Below are 14,480 nucleotides of genomic sequence, written 5' to 3' on the forward strand. Positions count from 1 at the left end.
ATAAAGATGGAAAATAGATTACTGATTGTCAAGGTTTGGGATGGTTGGGGAAGAAGGATCAGTGTGATTATAAAGAATGGGGGACATTTGTAGTGATGAAATAGTTCTGTACCTTGATTACAGGAATCTGAATTTGTGACAAAATGACATAGAACTGTTCACACACATTGTAACAATGTGAAATTATTGGTTTTGATATTATACTCTAATGTAAAATGTAGCCATTAGGGGAAACTGGGTGAAGGGTAACAGGATCTCTCTGTATTATCATTGCTACCTCCCAAATCTATAAACTCTTTTAAATTAAAAAAATATAAATACAGTGAGTAAAAGTATTTTGTTTCTTTTTTCTTGATAGCATTTCAGATCTAATATGATTTCATAGTAGCACGACAAATTTTTTATTTAATTAGACAAGTAAAACACTTTTTTCATTAAAAAATTTTTATTGAAGTATATCATGGATACATGAACATACATAACGATAAGTAAATATTAAAACTTGTGAACTTACAAATAAATATGCATTGCTTCATCACCCCACCACCAACATCTTGCATTGTTGTGGAATGTTTGTTACAGATGATAAAACCCATTGTCATAATACTACTAATTATAGTTCATATCTGACAGTGTACTTTTTCCAAACTCACCCAATTAACACCCTGTATTAATATATTTGTTATAGTTCATGTAAAAATATTCTCATATTTGTTGTTAACCTCAGTCCATCATCTACCACATGGTTCACTGTGTTATACAGTCCCATGCTTTGTACAATCCATTCAGAGTGTGCACTCAGTAGCTCTCATTTTCATCACAGTTGTACTGTCATCACCTCAGCCAATTTTAGAACATTTATATTACTACAAAAGGAAAAATCCATACTCTCTTACACCTCCCTATTATTGACCCTTAAAACTGATACAGTATCTTATTTGCCATTGTTGCAAAAATGTTACATTACCGTTAACTACTGTACATGTTACAGTAGTTGTAATTTTCCATATTTTAACATTTTGTAAAAGAATATTGATACTATTAACCACAATCTTCATCCACCACTGAATTCACTGTTATACAGTCCCATGATTATCCTGTAGTTTCCTTTCAACTATCCATTTCAGCTACAATCATCTTTATAAATTAGCAGTTAGTTACACTCACTATAATGTGTTAACATTAACTTTATTAATTTCCACACTTTTACAATAAACCCTTAAAAATTCTACATACATTAAGCATCAGCTCCCATTTTCAATCCACATTTTATCTCCTAGTAACCAATATTCTAGAGTTTATTTCCCTGACCTTACTCATTGTATTTAGTTTATATTAATGAGACCATACAATACTTGTCCATTTGTGTTTGGCTTATTTCACTCAACATAATGTTCTCAAGGGTTCCATCATGTTATCATATACATCCTGATTTCAATTCTTCTTACAGCTGAAAAGCATTACATTGTATGTATATACACACTTTGTTTATCCATTCATCAGTTGACAGACATTTGGGTTATTTAAATATTTTAGCAATTGTGAATAATGCTGCTATGAATATTGGAGTGCAAATGTCAGTTCACAACCTTGCTTTCAGTTCTTCTGAGTATATTCCTAGTAACAGGATTGCTGGATCATACAGCAGCTATGCATTTATTTTCTTGAGGAACCACCAAGCTATCTTCCACAGAGGCTGCACCATTCTACCTCACCAGTGAAGGAGTGTTTCTATTTCTCCATATCCTCTCCAGCACTTGTAGTTTTCTGCTTTTATAACAGTGGCCATTCTATACAATGTGAAATGATATCTCCGTATAGTTTTTTGTTGTTGGTGTTGTTGTTTTTTATTCTTTTTTTCTCCTCTTTATTTTTTTTTAAATGTTACATTCAAAAAATATGAGGTCACCATAAACCCCCAGCCCCCTCACCCCACTCCTTCCACATCAACAACCTCTTCTATCATCACGGCACATCCACTGCACCTGGTGAATACATTCTGGAGCACTGCTGCACCACATGGACAGTGGTCCACATTATAGTCTACACTCTCCCCCGGTCCACCCAGTGGGCCATGGCAGAATATACAATGTCCAACATTTGTCCCTGCAGTAACACCCAGAAAAGAGTCGGGAGGTCATCAGAGGGGTAACACTTACGCATGCCTCAGCAGGGTCCCAGAAACAGCCAAAGTAGATACAACCCCAGGTACTGGTTCTCCTGAGGGCTACAGAGACCCATAGGTTGTATGGTCATGGCAGATGGCTCTGGAGTTCATTGCCATGTCAGCTGGCCCTACTTTACATTTTTAGTGTAGTTTTGATCTGCATTTCCCTAATAGATAATGACGCTGAACATTTTTTCATGTACTTTTTGGCCATCTGTATTTCTTTTTTGGAAAAATGTCAAAAGACTCTGTCAAGAAAGTCAAAAGGCAGCCTACTCAATGGGAGAAAATATTTGGAAATCACATATCCAATATGGGTTTGATATCCATGTTACACAGAGATCAAAGAACTCAACAATAAAAGGACAAGCAACCCAACTTAAAAATGGGGAAAAGACTTGAAGACACATCCCTTTTTATGATTAGCTCTGTGAAATATCATTATTACAATGTATAATATATTTATGATATATCAACAGTACAAGTGTCACCGAACTATATAGAAAAATTCCATCCAACCTTGTTGCTTGAGAAATGCTTATTTTCAGAAGCTGGATACAAGATGATGGTAACCACGTTGTTAAGATGTCTAATCCAGTTTGCTTGCAGCTTTTTTTTTTTTTTTTTTAAAGATTTATTTATTTATTTAATTCCCTTCCCCTCCCCCGGTTGTCTGTTTGCTGTGTCTTTTGTCCGCTTCTGTTGTCATCAGCAGCACGGGAAGTGTGGGCGGCGCCATTCCTGGGCAGGCTGCTCCCTCCTTCGCGCTGGGTGGCTCTCCTTACGGGGCGCACTCCTTGTGCGTGGGGCTCCCCTAAGCGGGGGACACCCCTGCGGGGCGCGGCACTCCTTGCGCGCATCAGCACTGCGCATGGGCCAGCTCCACAAGGGTCAGGGAGGCCCCGGGCTTGAACCGCGGACCTCCCATGTGGTAGACGGACGCCCTAACCTCTTTTCCAGGCATGGAGCACCAGATGCCTGGAAGCACAGAAACAGCCTAGACCCAATAAAGCACCAGAAGCAAGAAGAAATGGGTGCACTGCAGAAGGAGGTCATCTATGCAAGCCCAAACTCGCCATTCCCAGCTCACTCTAAACCTCCAAATAAAAGAACCCTACACACCTCCCTTCAGGAAGAAAGTGTCTTCTAGACAGTTGTCCACCCTTCTCCATTCTTTGATCAAAGAATAAAGTTTCTTTCCTGCTTTACCGAACATGGTCTCACTCAACTGGCAGAGCAACACCAGAGAGGAGACCCATTTCAAGGGTCTAACCCAAAGGGGTCAGTAACACAATGTAAAATGTATGAACATTACAATGACCTATAAGTTTAACTAGACTTAGAAACGTATAGGAACAGGAACTAAAAAGATCAGGAATGGCGTGTTTATTGTTAATGGCCATCAGACAAAGTCTTCCATAAAACAAGGTTGCAGTTCAGAAGAATGAGGCATTAGTCTTGATGGGCCAGAAGTTAGGTATCTCAGTCTCAGTCCTGTCTGCTGACCAAGACTGGTATCTTGGTCGCCTGATTACTACATGTCTCCATTATCCCTTGTAAAAGAAAGGCTCTATATTTCTTTCAAGTCTAGAATTTATTATATCTGGAATATAATTTTATTAGACAAATTATTCATGTATTGTTTCAGAAAATGTTTATTAAAATCTACTACATTTTAAGAGTGTTCTGAGGACAGAAAAGATATTCTTTACACCAGGAATAAGACTTTGAATGACCACCCAATAAGCCCTCAGAAACCATAATAAGTTTATGTTCTGCACTTAAATAGAAAGTCAACTCTATTACTTTAGTGCCAGAAGTCTGCCATTTGTTACCACCACTTGGAAACCGAAACAGAAAATCTTTCTTTTCAAAACTGTGGGTCCTACAGAGCGTAGAACCAGACATTTACTAAATCAGACAAGTTACCTGGGAACACCTGGCGTTAACACCCTCATCTGCAAATGCAAGTTACAAAATGGGCCACTCAGTGTTCTTCTAAGTATTAAGTGAGATAATATAAATTACCTAGCGTTTGGCAGGTCCTCAGCAAATACTTATAGTATTTTTTTAGTTTCCTAGTCCTGCTTCCTTGCTATCTCGCAGTTTTAAGATACAGAGTAAAAAGCAATGAAGGAATGTAGAGCTACCAAGTGTCCATAGAAGAGGGTCTCACATGTCATTCCTCCTTGGTAGGACCCCTCTTCATGGACAAATGGTTCACAATTCACCATCCTGGTGCATCTACAAGTACAGCTTAGGACTTACAGTTTTGAACATTTCTACCCAAGTCTTCAGGTCTTCACCTGCTACTTTAGCTCACTTCCTTTCATTACAGTAGCGTTTCTATAACAATGTATAGATAGCTTGTTAATAAGTGTTCCAGAAAGGCAAAAAGGTGAAAGTTTTGGAAACCCCTGAAAGGGGCACTGCTCCTCTTAGATTGTTCTTTCCCTAGTTTCCTCACACTCAGGAACTGATCAGTGTTGGGCTGAATACTTGAGGGGAGCCTTCCACACATCTCTGGAGTTCTCTCTTTGTGTAGCTTTCTCCTCCCTAGTTGGTATTCTGTACTATAAACTCTAGCTACCTAGATATCTGCAGACACTTAGCTCTGTCTCAACTCATGGGATCCAATGACTCAACCTCAGTACTCCCTGCTAAGGGCTGCACACATTCTCAAGGCAGTAAGCTAGGGCAATTGAAGGGTTCACCTCAATTGTTTCCTGTCTTTCAGGGATCACTGTACCTGATATATAGGGTCTTAAACCATTAGTTTTTTTTTTTTAATTGTCATTTCAGATTGAAGGATAAATCTCGTCTGTTACTTCAGTTTAGCTGGAATCAAAAGTCCACCAAACTTTTTAAAATTATAATATGAAAACATAAAAATAAAATATGTTAATAATTATAGTAAAATCTCACATAAATATAGGTGCAAAAAATGTTAAATAAAACATTAACAAATGGAATGAAGCAGTATACCAAAAAAAATTATAAACCATGGCTGAACAGGGTTTATTCCAAGAATGCTTAAAAGTCAAGAAATCTATCACTATAAATTGCAACATCAATTAATTAAAGGAGAATATGTTAATTATATTAATTATATTGATTATCAAAAGACAATAAAGGGAAGCAGATGTGGCCCAAGTGATTGAGCTCCTGTCTACCATATGGGAGACCCTGGGTTCGATTCCAAGCTTGCGTGCACACATGGAGAGCTGACATCCTGCACCTGCGGAGAACTGACAGCCTGTGTCTGCGGAGAGCTGGCACAGCAAGATGACACAACAAAGGGAGACAAGCAGACACAGAAGAATGCACAGTGAATGGACACAGAGAGCAAACAGTGAGCAAGCAACAAGGGTAGGGGAGGGATAAATAAATAAAAAACAAATAAATAAATTTTGTTTAAAAGACAGTAAAATGGCATTTTAAAATGAGAAAGTATTTTCACTGTAAGAAACTTTACTATATGCAAATTTTAAATGTAGATAAGAGGAACAGTCTCTAATGGAACAGCAATAATCCCCCAAGTGTGGGGCAATGACTAGTGAAGAAGGATAGTCCATTGATGGGCCCTTGATATTGATTATGCTTATGAGCCTTTGCTCTTGAAAATTGCAACTTAAGTCTAGTGCTGTAGGGTGCCTAAGAGTCATGTCTCAGCAGGATCTCACAGACTGCCAAAGTAGATACTACCCACAAAGAATGGGACTCCTGAGAGCTACAGAGACACCCAGGTCCTACAGTCATGGCAAATAGCTCTGGAGTTTGGTGCCTTGCTAGTGGTCCTTCCATTAGAGTTTGTGCTCCTGAGTGTGGTAGAGTTGGACTCAGTTGTGACCTCTCTACACATGTCTCTTCTGTCCCTTCTGTTTGAACCTATAGTTGGTGCTGGAGTTGGAAGGTGTATGTTCATGAGACTTGAATCTTTGGACTGTCCATGTGCCAGCTGGGCCCTGAGTCTCAGCAGAGTTACAACACCTACTCTCCAGTTCATTGGACTCGCCCAAGACAACTAAGAAGGTGAGGATGGACAACCACCATACCAAGGAACTGAGAGACTCTATACCTGCAAACAAGAGAGTCCCATCCATCAGCTATATGGGATCGAGGGCCCCTCTCAATAAGAGGTGGAGTAGACATCACCATCCCAGAATCCTCAGGATTGGGGAATAAAATACGGACTAGAGTGGACTTACTGGTATTTTACTATAGACTTATTGTGATTTTAGAAATGGAAGAAATTATATCATTGATGTGGAGACTGTGGCCACTGGAGGTGCTGAAAGCAGGGAGAGGGAAAAAGAGGTGTAAAATAGGGGCATTTTCAGGACTTGGAATTGACCTGAATGACATTGCAATGACAGATACAGGCCATTATATATCTGCCATAACCTAAACAGAATTGAGTGGGAGAAAGTATAAACTACAATGTAAATTACAATCCATGCTGTGTGGCAGTTCTCTAAAATGTGTTCATCAATTGCAATGAATGTACAACACTAATGAAAGAAGTTGTTAATGTGGGGAAGGGTGGGAGGCGTGGGGATTGGGGCATATGGGAATCCTTTATATTTTTGTGTAACATTTTGTGTAATCTAAGTAGCTTTTAAAAAAACAAAAGACATATTTAAAAAAATAAATATAGGTAAGAGGACAAAAAATATCAAAATATTAAGAGAGAGCCTAAACAGAGCTATAATACCATTCACAGTCTGGGAGAAGATAAGAGCATTATATAAAACAAATAGTTAGAATATTAAATACAATAGTTTAAAAATCCTAAATTTCAATTAAAAATTAATAAAGTGGGAAAAAGAAAATTAGAAAAAAATCACAGTAAATACACATGAATGGTCAATTACTACATCTAAAAGATACTGAATTCAGTAGTAATCGGGAAAATACTGAAATACATACTAGATGTAGAAATGTAGGGAACTCTCACTATTAACTAAACTGTACCTTACTACAACCATGGAGAGTGAACAGGGATTAAGTATACCATTTAAAGTTTATATAATCTATTAATTGAGCAATTACAAATGGTTGCTTATATAAATTAGAAAACACAAGCAAGGATATGTTTTGGCCTGAAGGGTATTTCATTTTATACAAAAATAAAGCCTTCCTTTCAGAAAAACAGAATTCATTAGTGGCATTTGGCTAAAAGTGATTGAAAATAGCCACCAAAAGAAAGGAATATTCTGACTTCCAAAAAAGTAAAATGTGGGGAAACTATGCCTTAGAAAGTCACTTATCTGAAATAATAAAGTCTAATCTACTGTGTTTTAATTATAACTCTAGATTCTAGATGAATAACCAAAATTATGGTTCTAAACCTTGTAGGTGTAGTTTTCTAAACAAAACAAAACATGCTTTGTATAGTTGAATAAAAATCAGGTATCTATAATTCATCCCATGCATAAAGCTACATAAAGTTTAGAAAAACGAATCTACAAGGGTGGGAACCATAATTCTGGCCATTTATCTAGAATCTAGACTTTTAATTAAATGACAGTAGATTAGACTCCATCATTTTAGATAAATAACTTTTTAATGCATAATTTCAGTTGGCTGATAATATATTTACAATTTCTGAGCTTATTTTCATAAGGGAAACTCATCTAGCCTTTGATTTTTAGAAGCTATCCACTTAGACATTTGTTATCATCATTATGTAATCCATGTGAAAATTAGCTCGTAAAATTCTGTCAAATAATCTCCATCTTTCTATTTTATATGAAGATATCAACTTCTAAGATGGTTTTTAAATGGAGAAACTCCCTTATATTTGTTTAATTTTGGTCTATTCAGGTCTTCTATATCATCTTAGATTAAAAAAAATTTTTTAAGATTTCTTTTATTTATTTCTCCCCACCTCCTTGGTGTTTGCACTAGTTGTATCTGTTTGTCTTGTTTCTTTAGGAGGCACCAGGGACTGAACCTGGGACATTCAATGTGGGAGGGAGGCGCCTAATTGCTTGAGCCACCTCCATTCCCTGCTTTGTTGTGCCTCTCATTATGTTTTTTCTTGTGTCTCTTGTTGTGTTCATCTTGTTGCATCAGCTTGCCATGCCTGCCCATTGCATCAGATTGCTGTCTTGCTCGTCTTCTTTAGGAGGCACTGGGAACTCTGCTCCCTGCTTTGCTGTACCTCTCATTATGTTTTTCTTCTGGTCTCTCTTGTTGCATCATCTTGTTCTGTCAGCTTGCCACACCTGCCTGTCACGCCAGCTTGCTGTTTTCTTTAGGAACCACCAGGAACTGAACCATGGACCTTCCATGTGGTAGGCTAGACCTCAATCACTTGAGCCACATCTACTTCCAGATCAATTTTGATATATATTTCTATAAAAATAATTCATTCTCTTTATTTCAAAATACACTAGCATAAAATTGTAAAATACTATCTTTTAATTTGAAAAATCTCTACCATATTTGCGGATATCCCCTTTCTAATTAAGGATTCTATAATGCTGTATTCTTTCTCATTTTTACCTTGATTAAATTTACTAAAGTCAAATGCATATTAAAGTAATTTTACAGGGAGTGAAAGCACACAAAAATTTTTGGAGATTATTGTTTTGTTTCCTAAGCAATAAACACTACCACTATTTGTTCTAATTGCTTCCTTAGTTAATGGAAATATAACTTAGAAAAATCTTTACCTATAGAGTACTACTTTGGTTACTAATTATTAAGGTCTAATTTTAGGTGTGTTAACTGTTTTTTTATAGTGGTTTAGAGTTTATTTGGTTATTATCTAACATGCTTATTCATTATTTCATCAACTTTATTAATTTCATATATGTGAAGATATTTTGTAGGAGCTAGAGAGAGTGTACAGAACAAATAACAAAGTTCTGGCCTCCAGTCTTGGTTTCCTGAATGCATTAAAGTATTGATTTCATAAAGGCTACAGCTATGGTAACATCACAAAAGAACGTATTTCATTATCACTACTTTCTGAATAGTTGATAATTTCAATTTTAATTTTTCCTTTAATCTACAACATATATGAGATTATAAACTTCCAAAAGGATATAACAAAAAATCAGCAATGAATTTCACAACAGAGTAATTAGGCATCAACATCAAAAACAAGTGATAAAATTTAGGATTATTACTAGTAAGAAATAAGATGTCATATGCATTTTGAAGTATGTAAAACCACTTATGAAGTATTCTTTTCAGCAATATTTCATCACAACTCAATGAAGACTCAAAGCTTAACTTCCAATTTACAGGGGCTATGAGGGATAAAAGAAGGGGTTAAAAATCTCCAATCAAACAAATCCTGAATGTCTGGGATTCTAGAAGAAACTATCCTGCATTCTTCAAATTTTCACAGCGATGTAAAAACTATGGGAATATTATTATTATAAAGAAGATTAAAGAATCACACTAATTAAATGCAATGCATAAATCTCAAATGTACACTAGTTTGAAAATAAAGTTATTGAAAACATTCTTTGGGGAAACAGACTTTGGCCCAGTGGTTAGGGCGTCCGTCTACCATATGGGAGGTCCACGGTTCAAACCCTGGGCCTCCTTGACCCGTGTGGAGCTGGCCATGCGCAGTGCTGATGCGCGCAAGGAGTGCCGTGCCACGCAAGGGTGTCCCCCGCGTGGGGCAGCCCCACGCGCAAGGAGTGCGCCCCGTAAGGAGAGCCGCCCAGAGTGAAAGAAAGTGCAGCCTGCCCAGGAATGGCACCGTCCACACTTCCTGTGCCACTGACGACAACAGGAGCGGACAAAGAAACAAGACGCAGCAAATAGACACCAAGAACAGACAACCAAGGGAGGGGGGGAAAATAAATAAATAAATCTTTAAAAAAAAAAAAAAGAAAACATTCTTTGGAAAACTGAAACATTTTGATAGAGACAGAAATCAGATGGTATTATGGATTTCTATTTAAATAGTGATGATTATATTTTGATTACTTAAGAAATATTATTTGTACTTGGAGATACATATTGATATATTTAGGGACAAACAGTCCTAATGTTTACAATGTACTCTCAAATTGTACAGCAAAAATATAAGAGAAAGATAAAGCAAATATAGCAAAATACTAACAAAAATAGGTGGTCACTGAATTACTTTAAACTTTTATATAAATTTGAATATTTTCATACAAACAAGTAGGAACATTTCCAAAATTAACAATTTCCCTTTTTACATCCTTTCAATTTCTAAATTTTTTAACTTATGGACAAAAATGTGAATTATTGACTACTTTCCACCATATGTCAAGTAAAACATTGAATTTCAGGGGAAAAAAAATTTCATTACCCCTAGGTCTTAGGTATTTTGATTTGAAAAGTCAAATAGACTTCTTGATTGTTATGAAGATTTTAATATGCAGCAATCATAAAATAAGAGCTTATTAATATATTGCCCAAATACAAAGTAGAATCGTCTATTTGCATATTTGCAGTGTAAATGTAAAGTCTGGCAAATTCCATTCAGTCTATGAACTTTCATGATGGTTAAATTCATGTGTCAACTTGGCTGGGTTATAGTGTCCACTTATCTTGTCATGCAAGCACTGGCCTGATCATTACCATGAGGATATTTCATGCATTTAAATCATCAAGTTGATTGCATCTATGGCTGATTACATCTAAAAATCAACTATAGAGATTGCCGTCAATAATGAGAGATGCCTAATCCAATCATTTGAAGACCTTAAAGCCCTATGGAATTTGGACTTGCCCATTGCTACAGTTGCGTGAATAACTCATAACATTTACATTACACACACTCACACACACACATCCTGTCAGTTGTTCCCTGGAGAATCCTAATATAACTTCTTACCAAAGAAAATGAAAAGGTCTAAATGCTAAATGTCTCACACACCTTATACACAACACTGCTAAAAAGGGGTATGATTTGCTTACTTGTGATACTGAAACTTGTAATGAAAATTGGTCACTTTTCAGTTTATTCAAAATGGGAAGAAGCATTTAATGAGTTATTGACTTTAGAGAAATATAAGAATATAGCCTCCTTAAACAAGTGCCTATAAGCTATCATTACTGTCATAGAAAAGATATTAAAATGTTGGCCTGCCATTAAGTCATATTTTCAAAGAGTAGGTTAAGAAGAATGCCCCTTCTCTAATTTGGAACTACACTGAGGGTGAGAACAGAGAAATGGAAATTAAAAATGTATACAGTATTCAGTTTCTCCAAAACTGTTTGAGGATCTTTGAAGAGGCCATAGAAAACTAAAAAAAAGGAATGAAATTACTGCACCTGAGCTACTCAGTGTTACCTGTATGCTGCAACAAAAACTCACACAGCAAAAAATGACTCACTTTTTGGAAATAAGACTCTTCAGAGCTAAAAAAAAAAAAAAAAGAAATGTCACCAGAAGAGAGCAGTTAAGATAAACAAGACATTTTCAATTTCTTTACTACAACTGTAACTTTATTTGGAATCCAAGTTCACTTTCACATGTTCCTATTGCCTCTGGGATTTAAAAACATTTTCCCTGAGAAAAAGAGGTTTAACTTTCCTAAATTATGATTAAACAAATTATGCAATTATAATATACTTCAGAACCTAGTAGTCAGTATGCTTTTAAAATTAGTCACAGTTTCAGAACTTAAACAAAGAAAAGAGGTTTTAACTTTCTATAAAGAAAGGATAGAGAACATTCCTTGCATAAACTATAATGGTTTCAATTTTATTTAGCTCAGGTGTAATCTCCCTTGGTTTATAAAATACCCATTAAATAAATTAGCATTATATGTACAAAATCTTTGGAGTAATGAAAATTACAAGCTCATGTTAATGAAATTAAGCTAAAGAAAATTATAGATATGCTCTCTTAAATGAATAAAGTAAACTTCTTTGGTTGGTAATTGTAATTTAATAAGTTTATTTAAATGTAAGGTAACTAGTCTATGTGGTTGTGGTTACTTGTAAAAAGTTTGTAGAAACAGCTTCCAAACTGAAACACTTAAATGGTTCTAGTTCTAGAAATCATTGTTAACTAAAAACCTGGATTAGTATTGATGACAAAGAATAACTTTGTGATGATAAAATCTGTCTGAAAGTCACTGCAAGGTACATATTTAAGTAAATGGTAATAAAAAGTTACCTTAATTCTATTGGAAATCTTCCATTTTCATTTTAACAATGAAAAATAGTTTTTTTCCCTTCTACTACTAAGGTAAAATGCCTGCTAGTATCTTCATGGTAAAAGTGTAAAAATTAAACAAAGTCATTTGATATATAATATGTTGCACTAAAAATGTTTAAAATATATATAAATAAAAACAAGGGATAAACTTGAACATTGTCAAACTCTCTTGAGCATTCAAACAAGGCCTTGAATACATTACAGGTTGCCTCTCCATGTGAGTTATTGGCTAGGCTGGTCATTGACCCCTCAAATAGAAATGTTTGCTATATCACGCCTCTGGTTATGCTCCTGAAGTTGACGGAAACTACACTGCTGTTTCAAGCTCCTGCAGCAGCCAATGATGGCTCAGTACAGCCAAGCATACAATGGATATTGCCTCCATACTGGCACAGTTCCATGGTGCCAGAGAGCACTGTGCACCAGGCCAGTAAAATACTAGAAACTCTCTCTAGGATCAACGATGCTGCAACTTGCTCACTGTGTGAAGAACATGCTAAGTGGTGCCAAGATTACCAGGATACTGTAAGTAAAACTTAAACACAATTGGCATTATGGCCTGCTCCCATGGTGAGATAACATGTAAAGTATTACAAACCTGAAATTTAAAACTATTAATTGTAACTTAGAATCCTTATGCGTTAAGTAATACATTAATTAATATTAAGGGCTGTACTTTTATCCTATTCTAAATATATGCCTAATAATCATAATGTTATCTTTTCTATTCTGGATCAGGTACAAAAATACATTAGACATGTTAAATTACTGGTAACTTCATTTTCTAAATAGTTGATAAACATGTCTATAAAATAAGGTGGCAGCCTTAGCTGAAAACAGTGGGGCCACCAGTGGCTTGCAGGTAGCTGGTTAATTGGTGCCAGGCTCAGCCACCCTACTACTCTACTGTTCTCTACTATGTAGCAAAATGAAGCTTGCTTGCTAGTGATGGGTCACCTAATGAACAGTCAAAATTACCAGAAACTATTCAATTAAAACCAAAATGTAAAAAACTTTATTCTGTAGTTCTGATCACTCCCACAGCTAAAACTAAGGGAATTTCCAACTTGGTGCACTAATCCTGAATGAAACCAACTGCCCAAAAGGTGCCAATTCACCAGAAGCACCTGACGGAGCACATAAGTGCCAATCATTAAACAGCCTGAAATGTGTCTTCAGAACAAAGCTAAGTACCTAATACTGTTATCTATTACAATTTCTCTCTGAAAATAAATAACTTTAATATATATATATATACTGTTCTCCACCAACTTTTAAAAAGGGTGCTATCTTTATAGGCACCTAACCTTGTCTACCTCTGTAACCCAATGTCTTCTTTTAAAAAAAGCAGGTATTCCAAAATTTTAATTAAGTTTGTTTCTTTCAGAATGAAAATCTTATTAAGTGTATGAAAACTTCATCCAGTTTCATACAGAATGTCAGATCCATCTTCCTCCAGTCAAAATAAAATAACAAAGTTTTTACATCTTGTTAGGTAAGGGCTACAACCCAGCAGGAAGTAGTTACAGAAAAGAGATCATCTCCCTTCAGCACCCCTTTAAGATTAAAGGTATAAACTCTCTAAGGGTAAAGTAGATGGATCTGGAGCTTAGCAAGAAATCCACATAAGAACCAATAACCCCGAGAATGACTGCTGGGGGGCCCCACCCACAGGACTCTACTGTCCAGGATGAGAACTTCTTCTGAAAACAGGATAAACCCCAGTTGTTACCCAGGAACTTTGTCTTTGGGCCCTCACTGGGAAAATGATAATTGGGATCATCAATCAAAACAACAAACAGCCACCCACCTCATAACTCCAACAATAATTATGCGAAAGCTTAGCAAAATAAGCCGGCATAAAGGGGGAAATGATGTAGGCTATGTGTGTGTGTGTGGGGGGTGCTGTTCATCTCCTCGTAGATAACCTGAGCTGTATGTGTCCTGAGCTGTGCATTTGGGACAGTGAGAACTACAGACCTGTCCTTGGTAACCACAACAACTCCATTCCCGGAAAAACAGTTTAGCAGTGCAAACTCTATAAACTTTAAATATTCAGGGAAAATGCAAACCAAATGTGGTAAAAGCTAATCTAGAATGTATGAAGTCCATGCTAAAAGCTTACCTAGGATGTGGAAGATATAT

The sequence above is a fragment of the Dasypus novemcinctus genome, chromosome 18 (genome assembly GCF_030445035.2).
Source record: "Dasypus novemcinctus isolate mDasNov1 chromosome 18, mDasNov1.1.hap2, whole genome shotgun sequence".
Taxonomy (NCBI): Eukaryota; Metazoa; Chordata; class Mammalia; order Cingulata; family Dasypodidae; genus Dasypus; species Dasypus novemcinctus.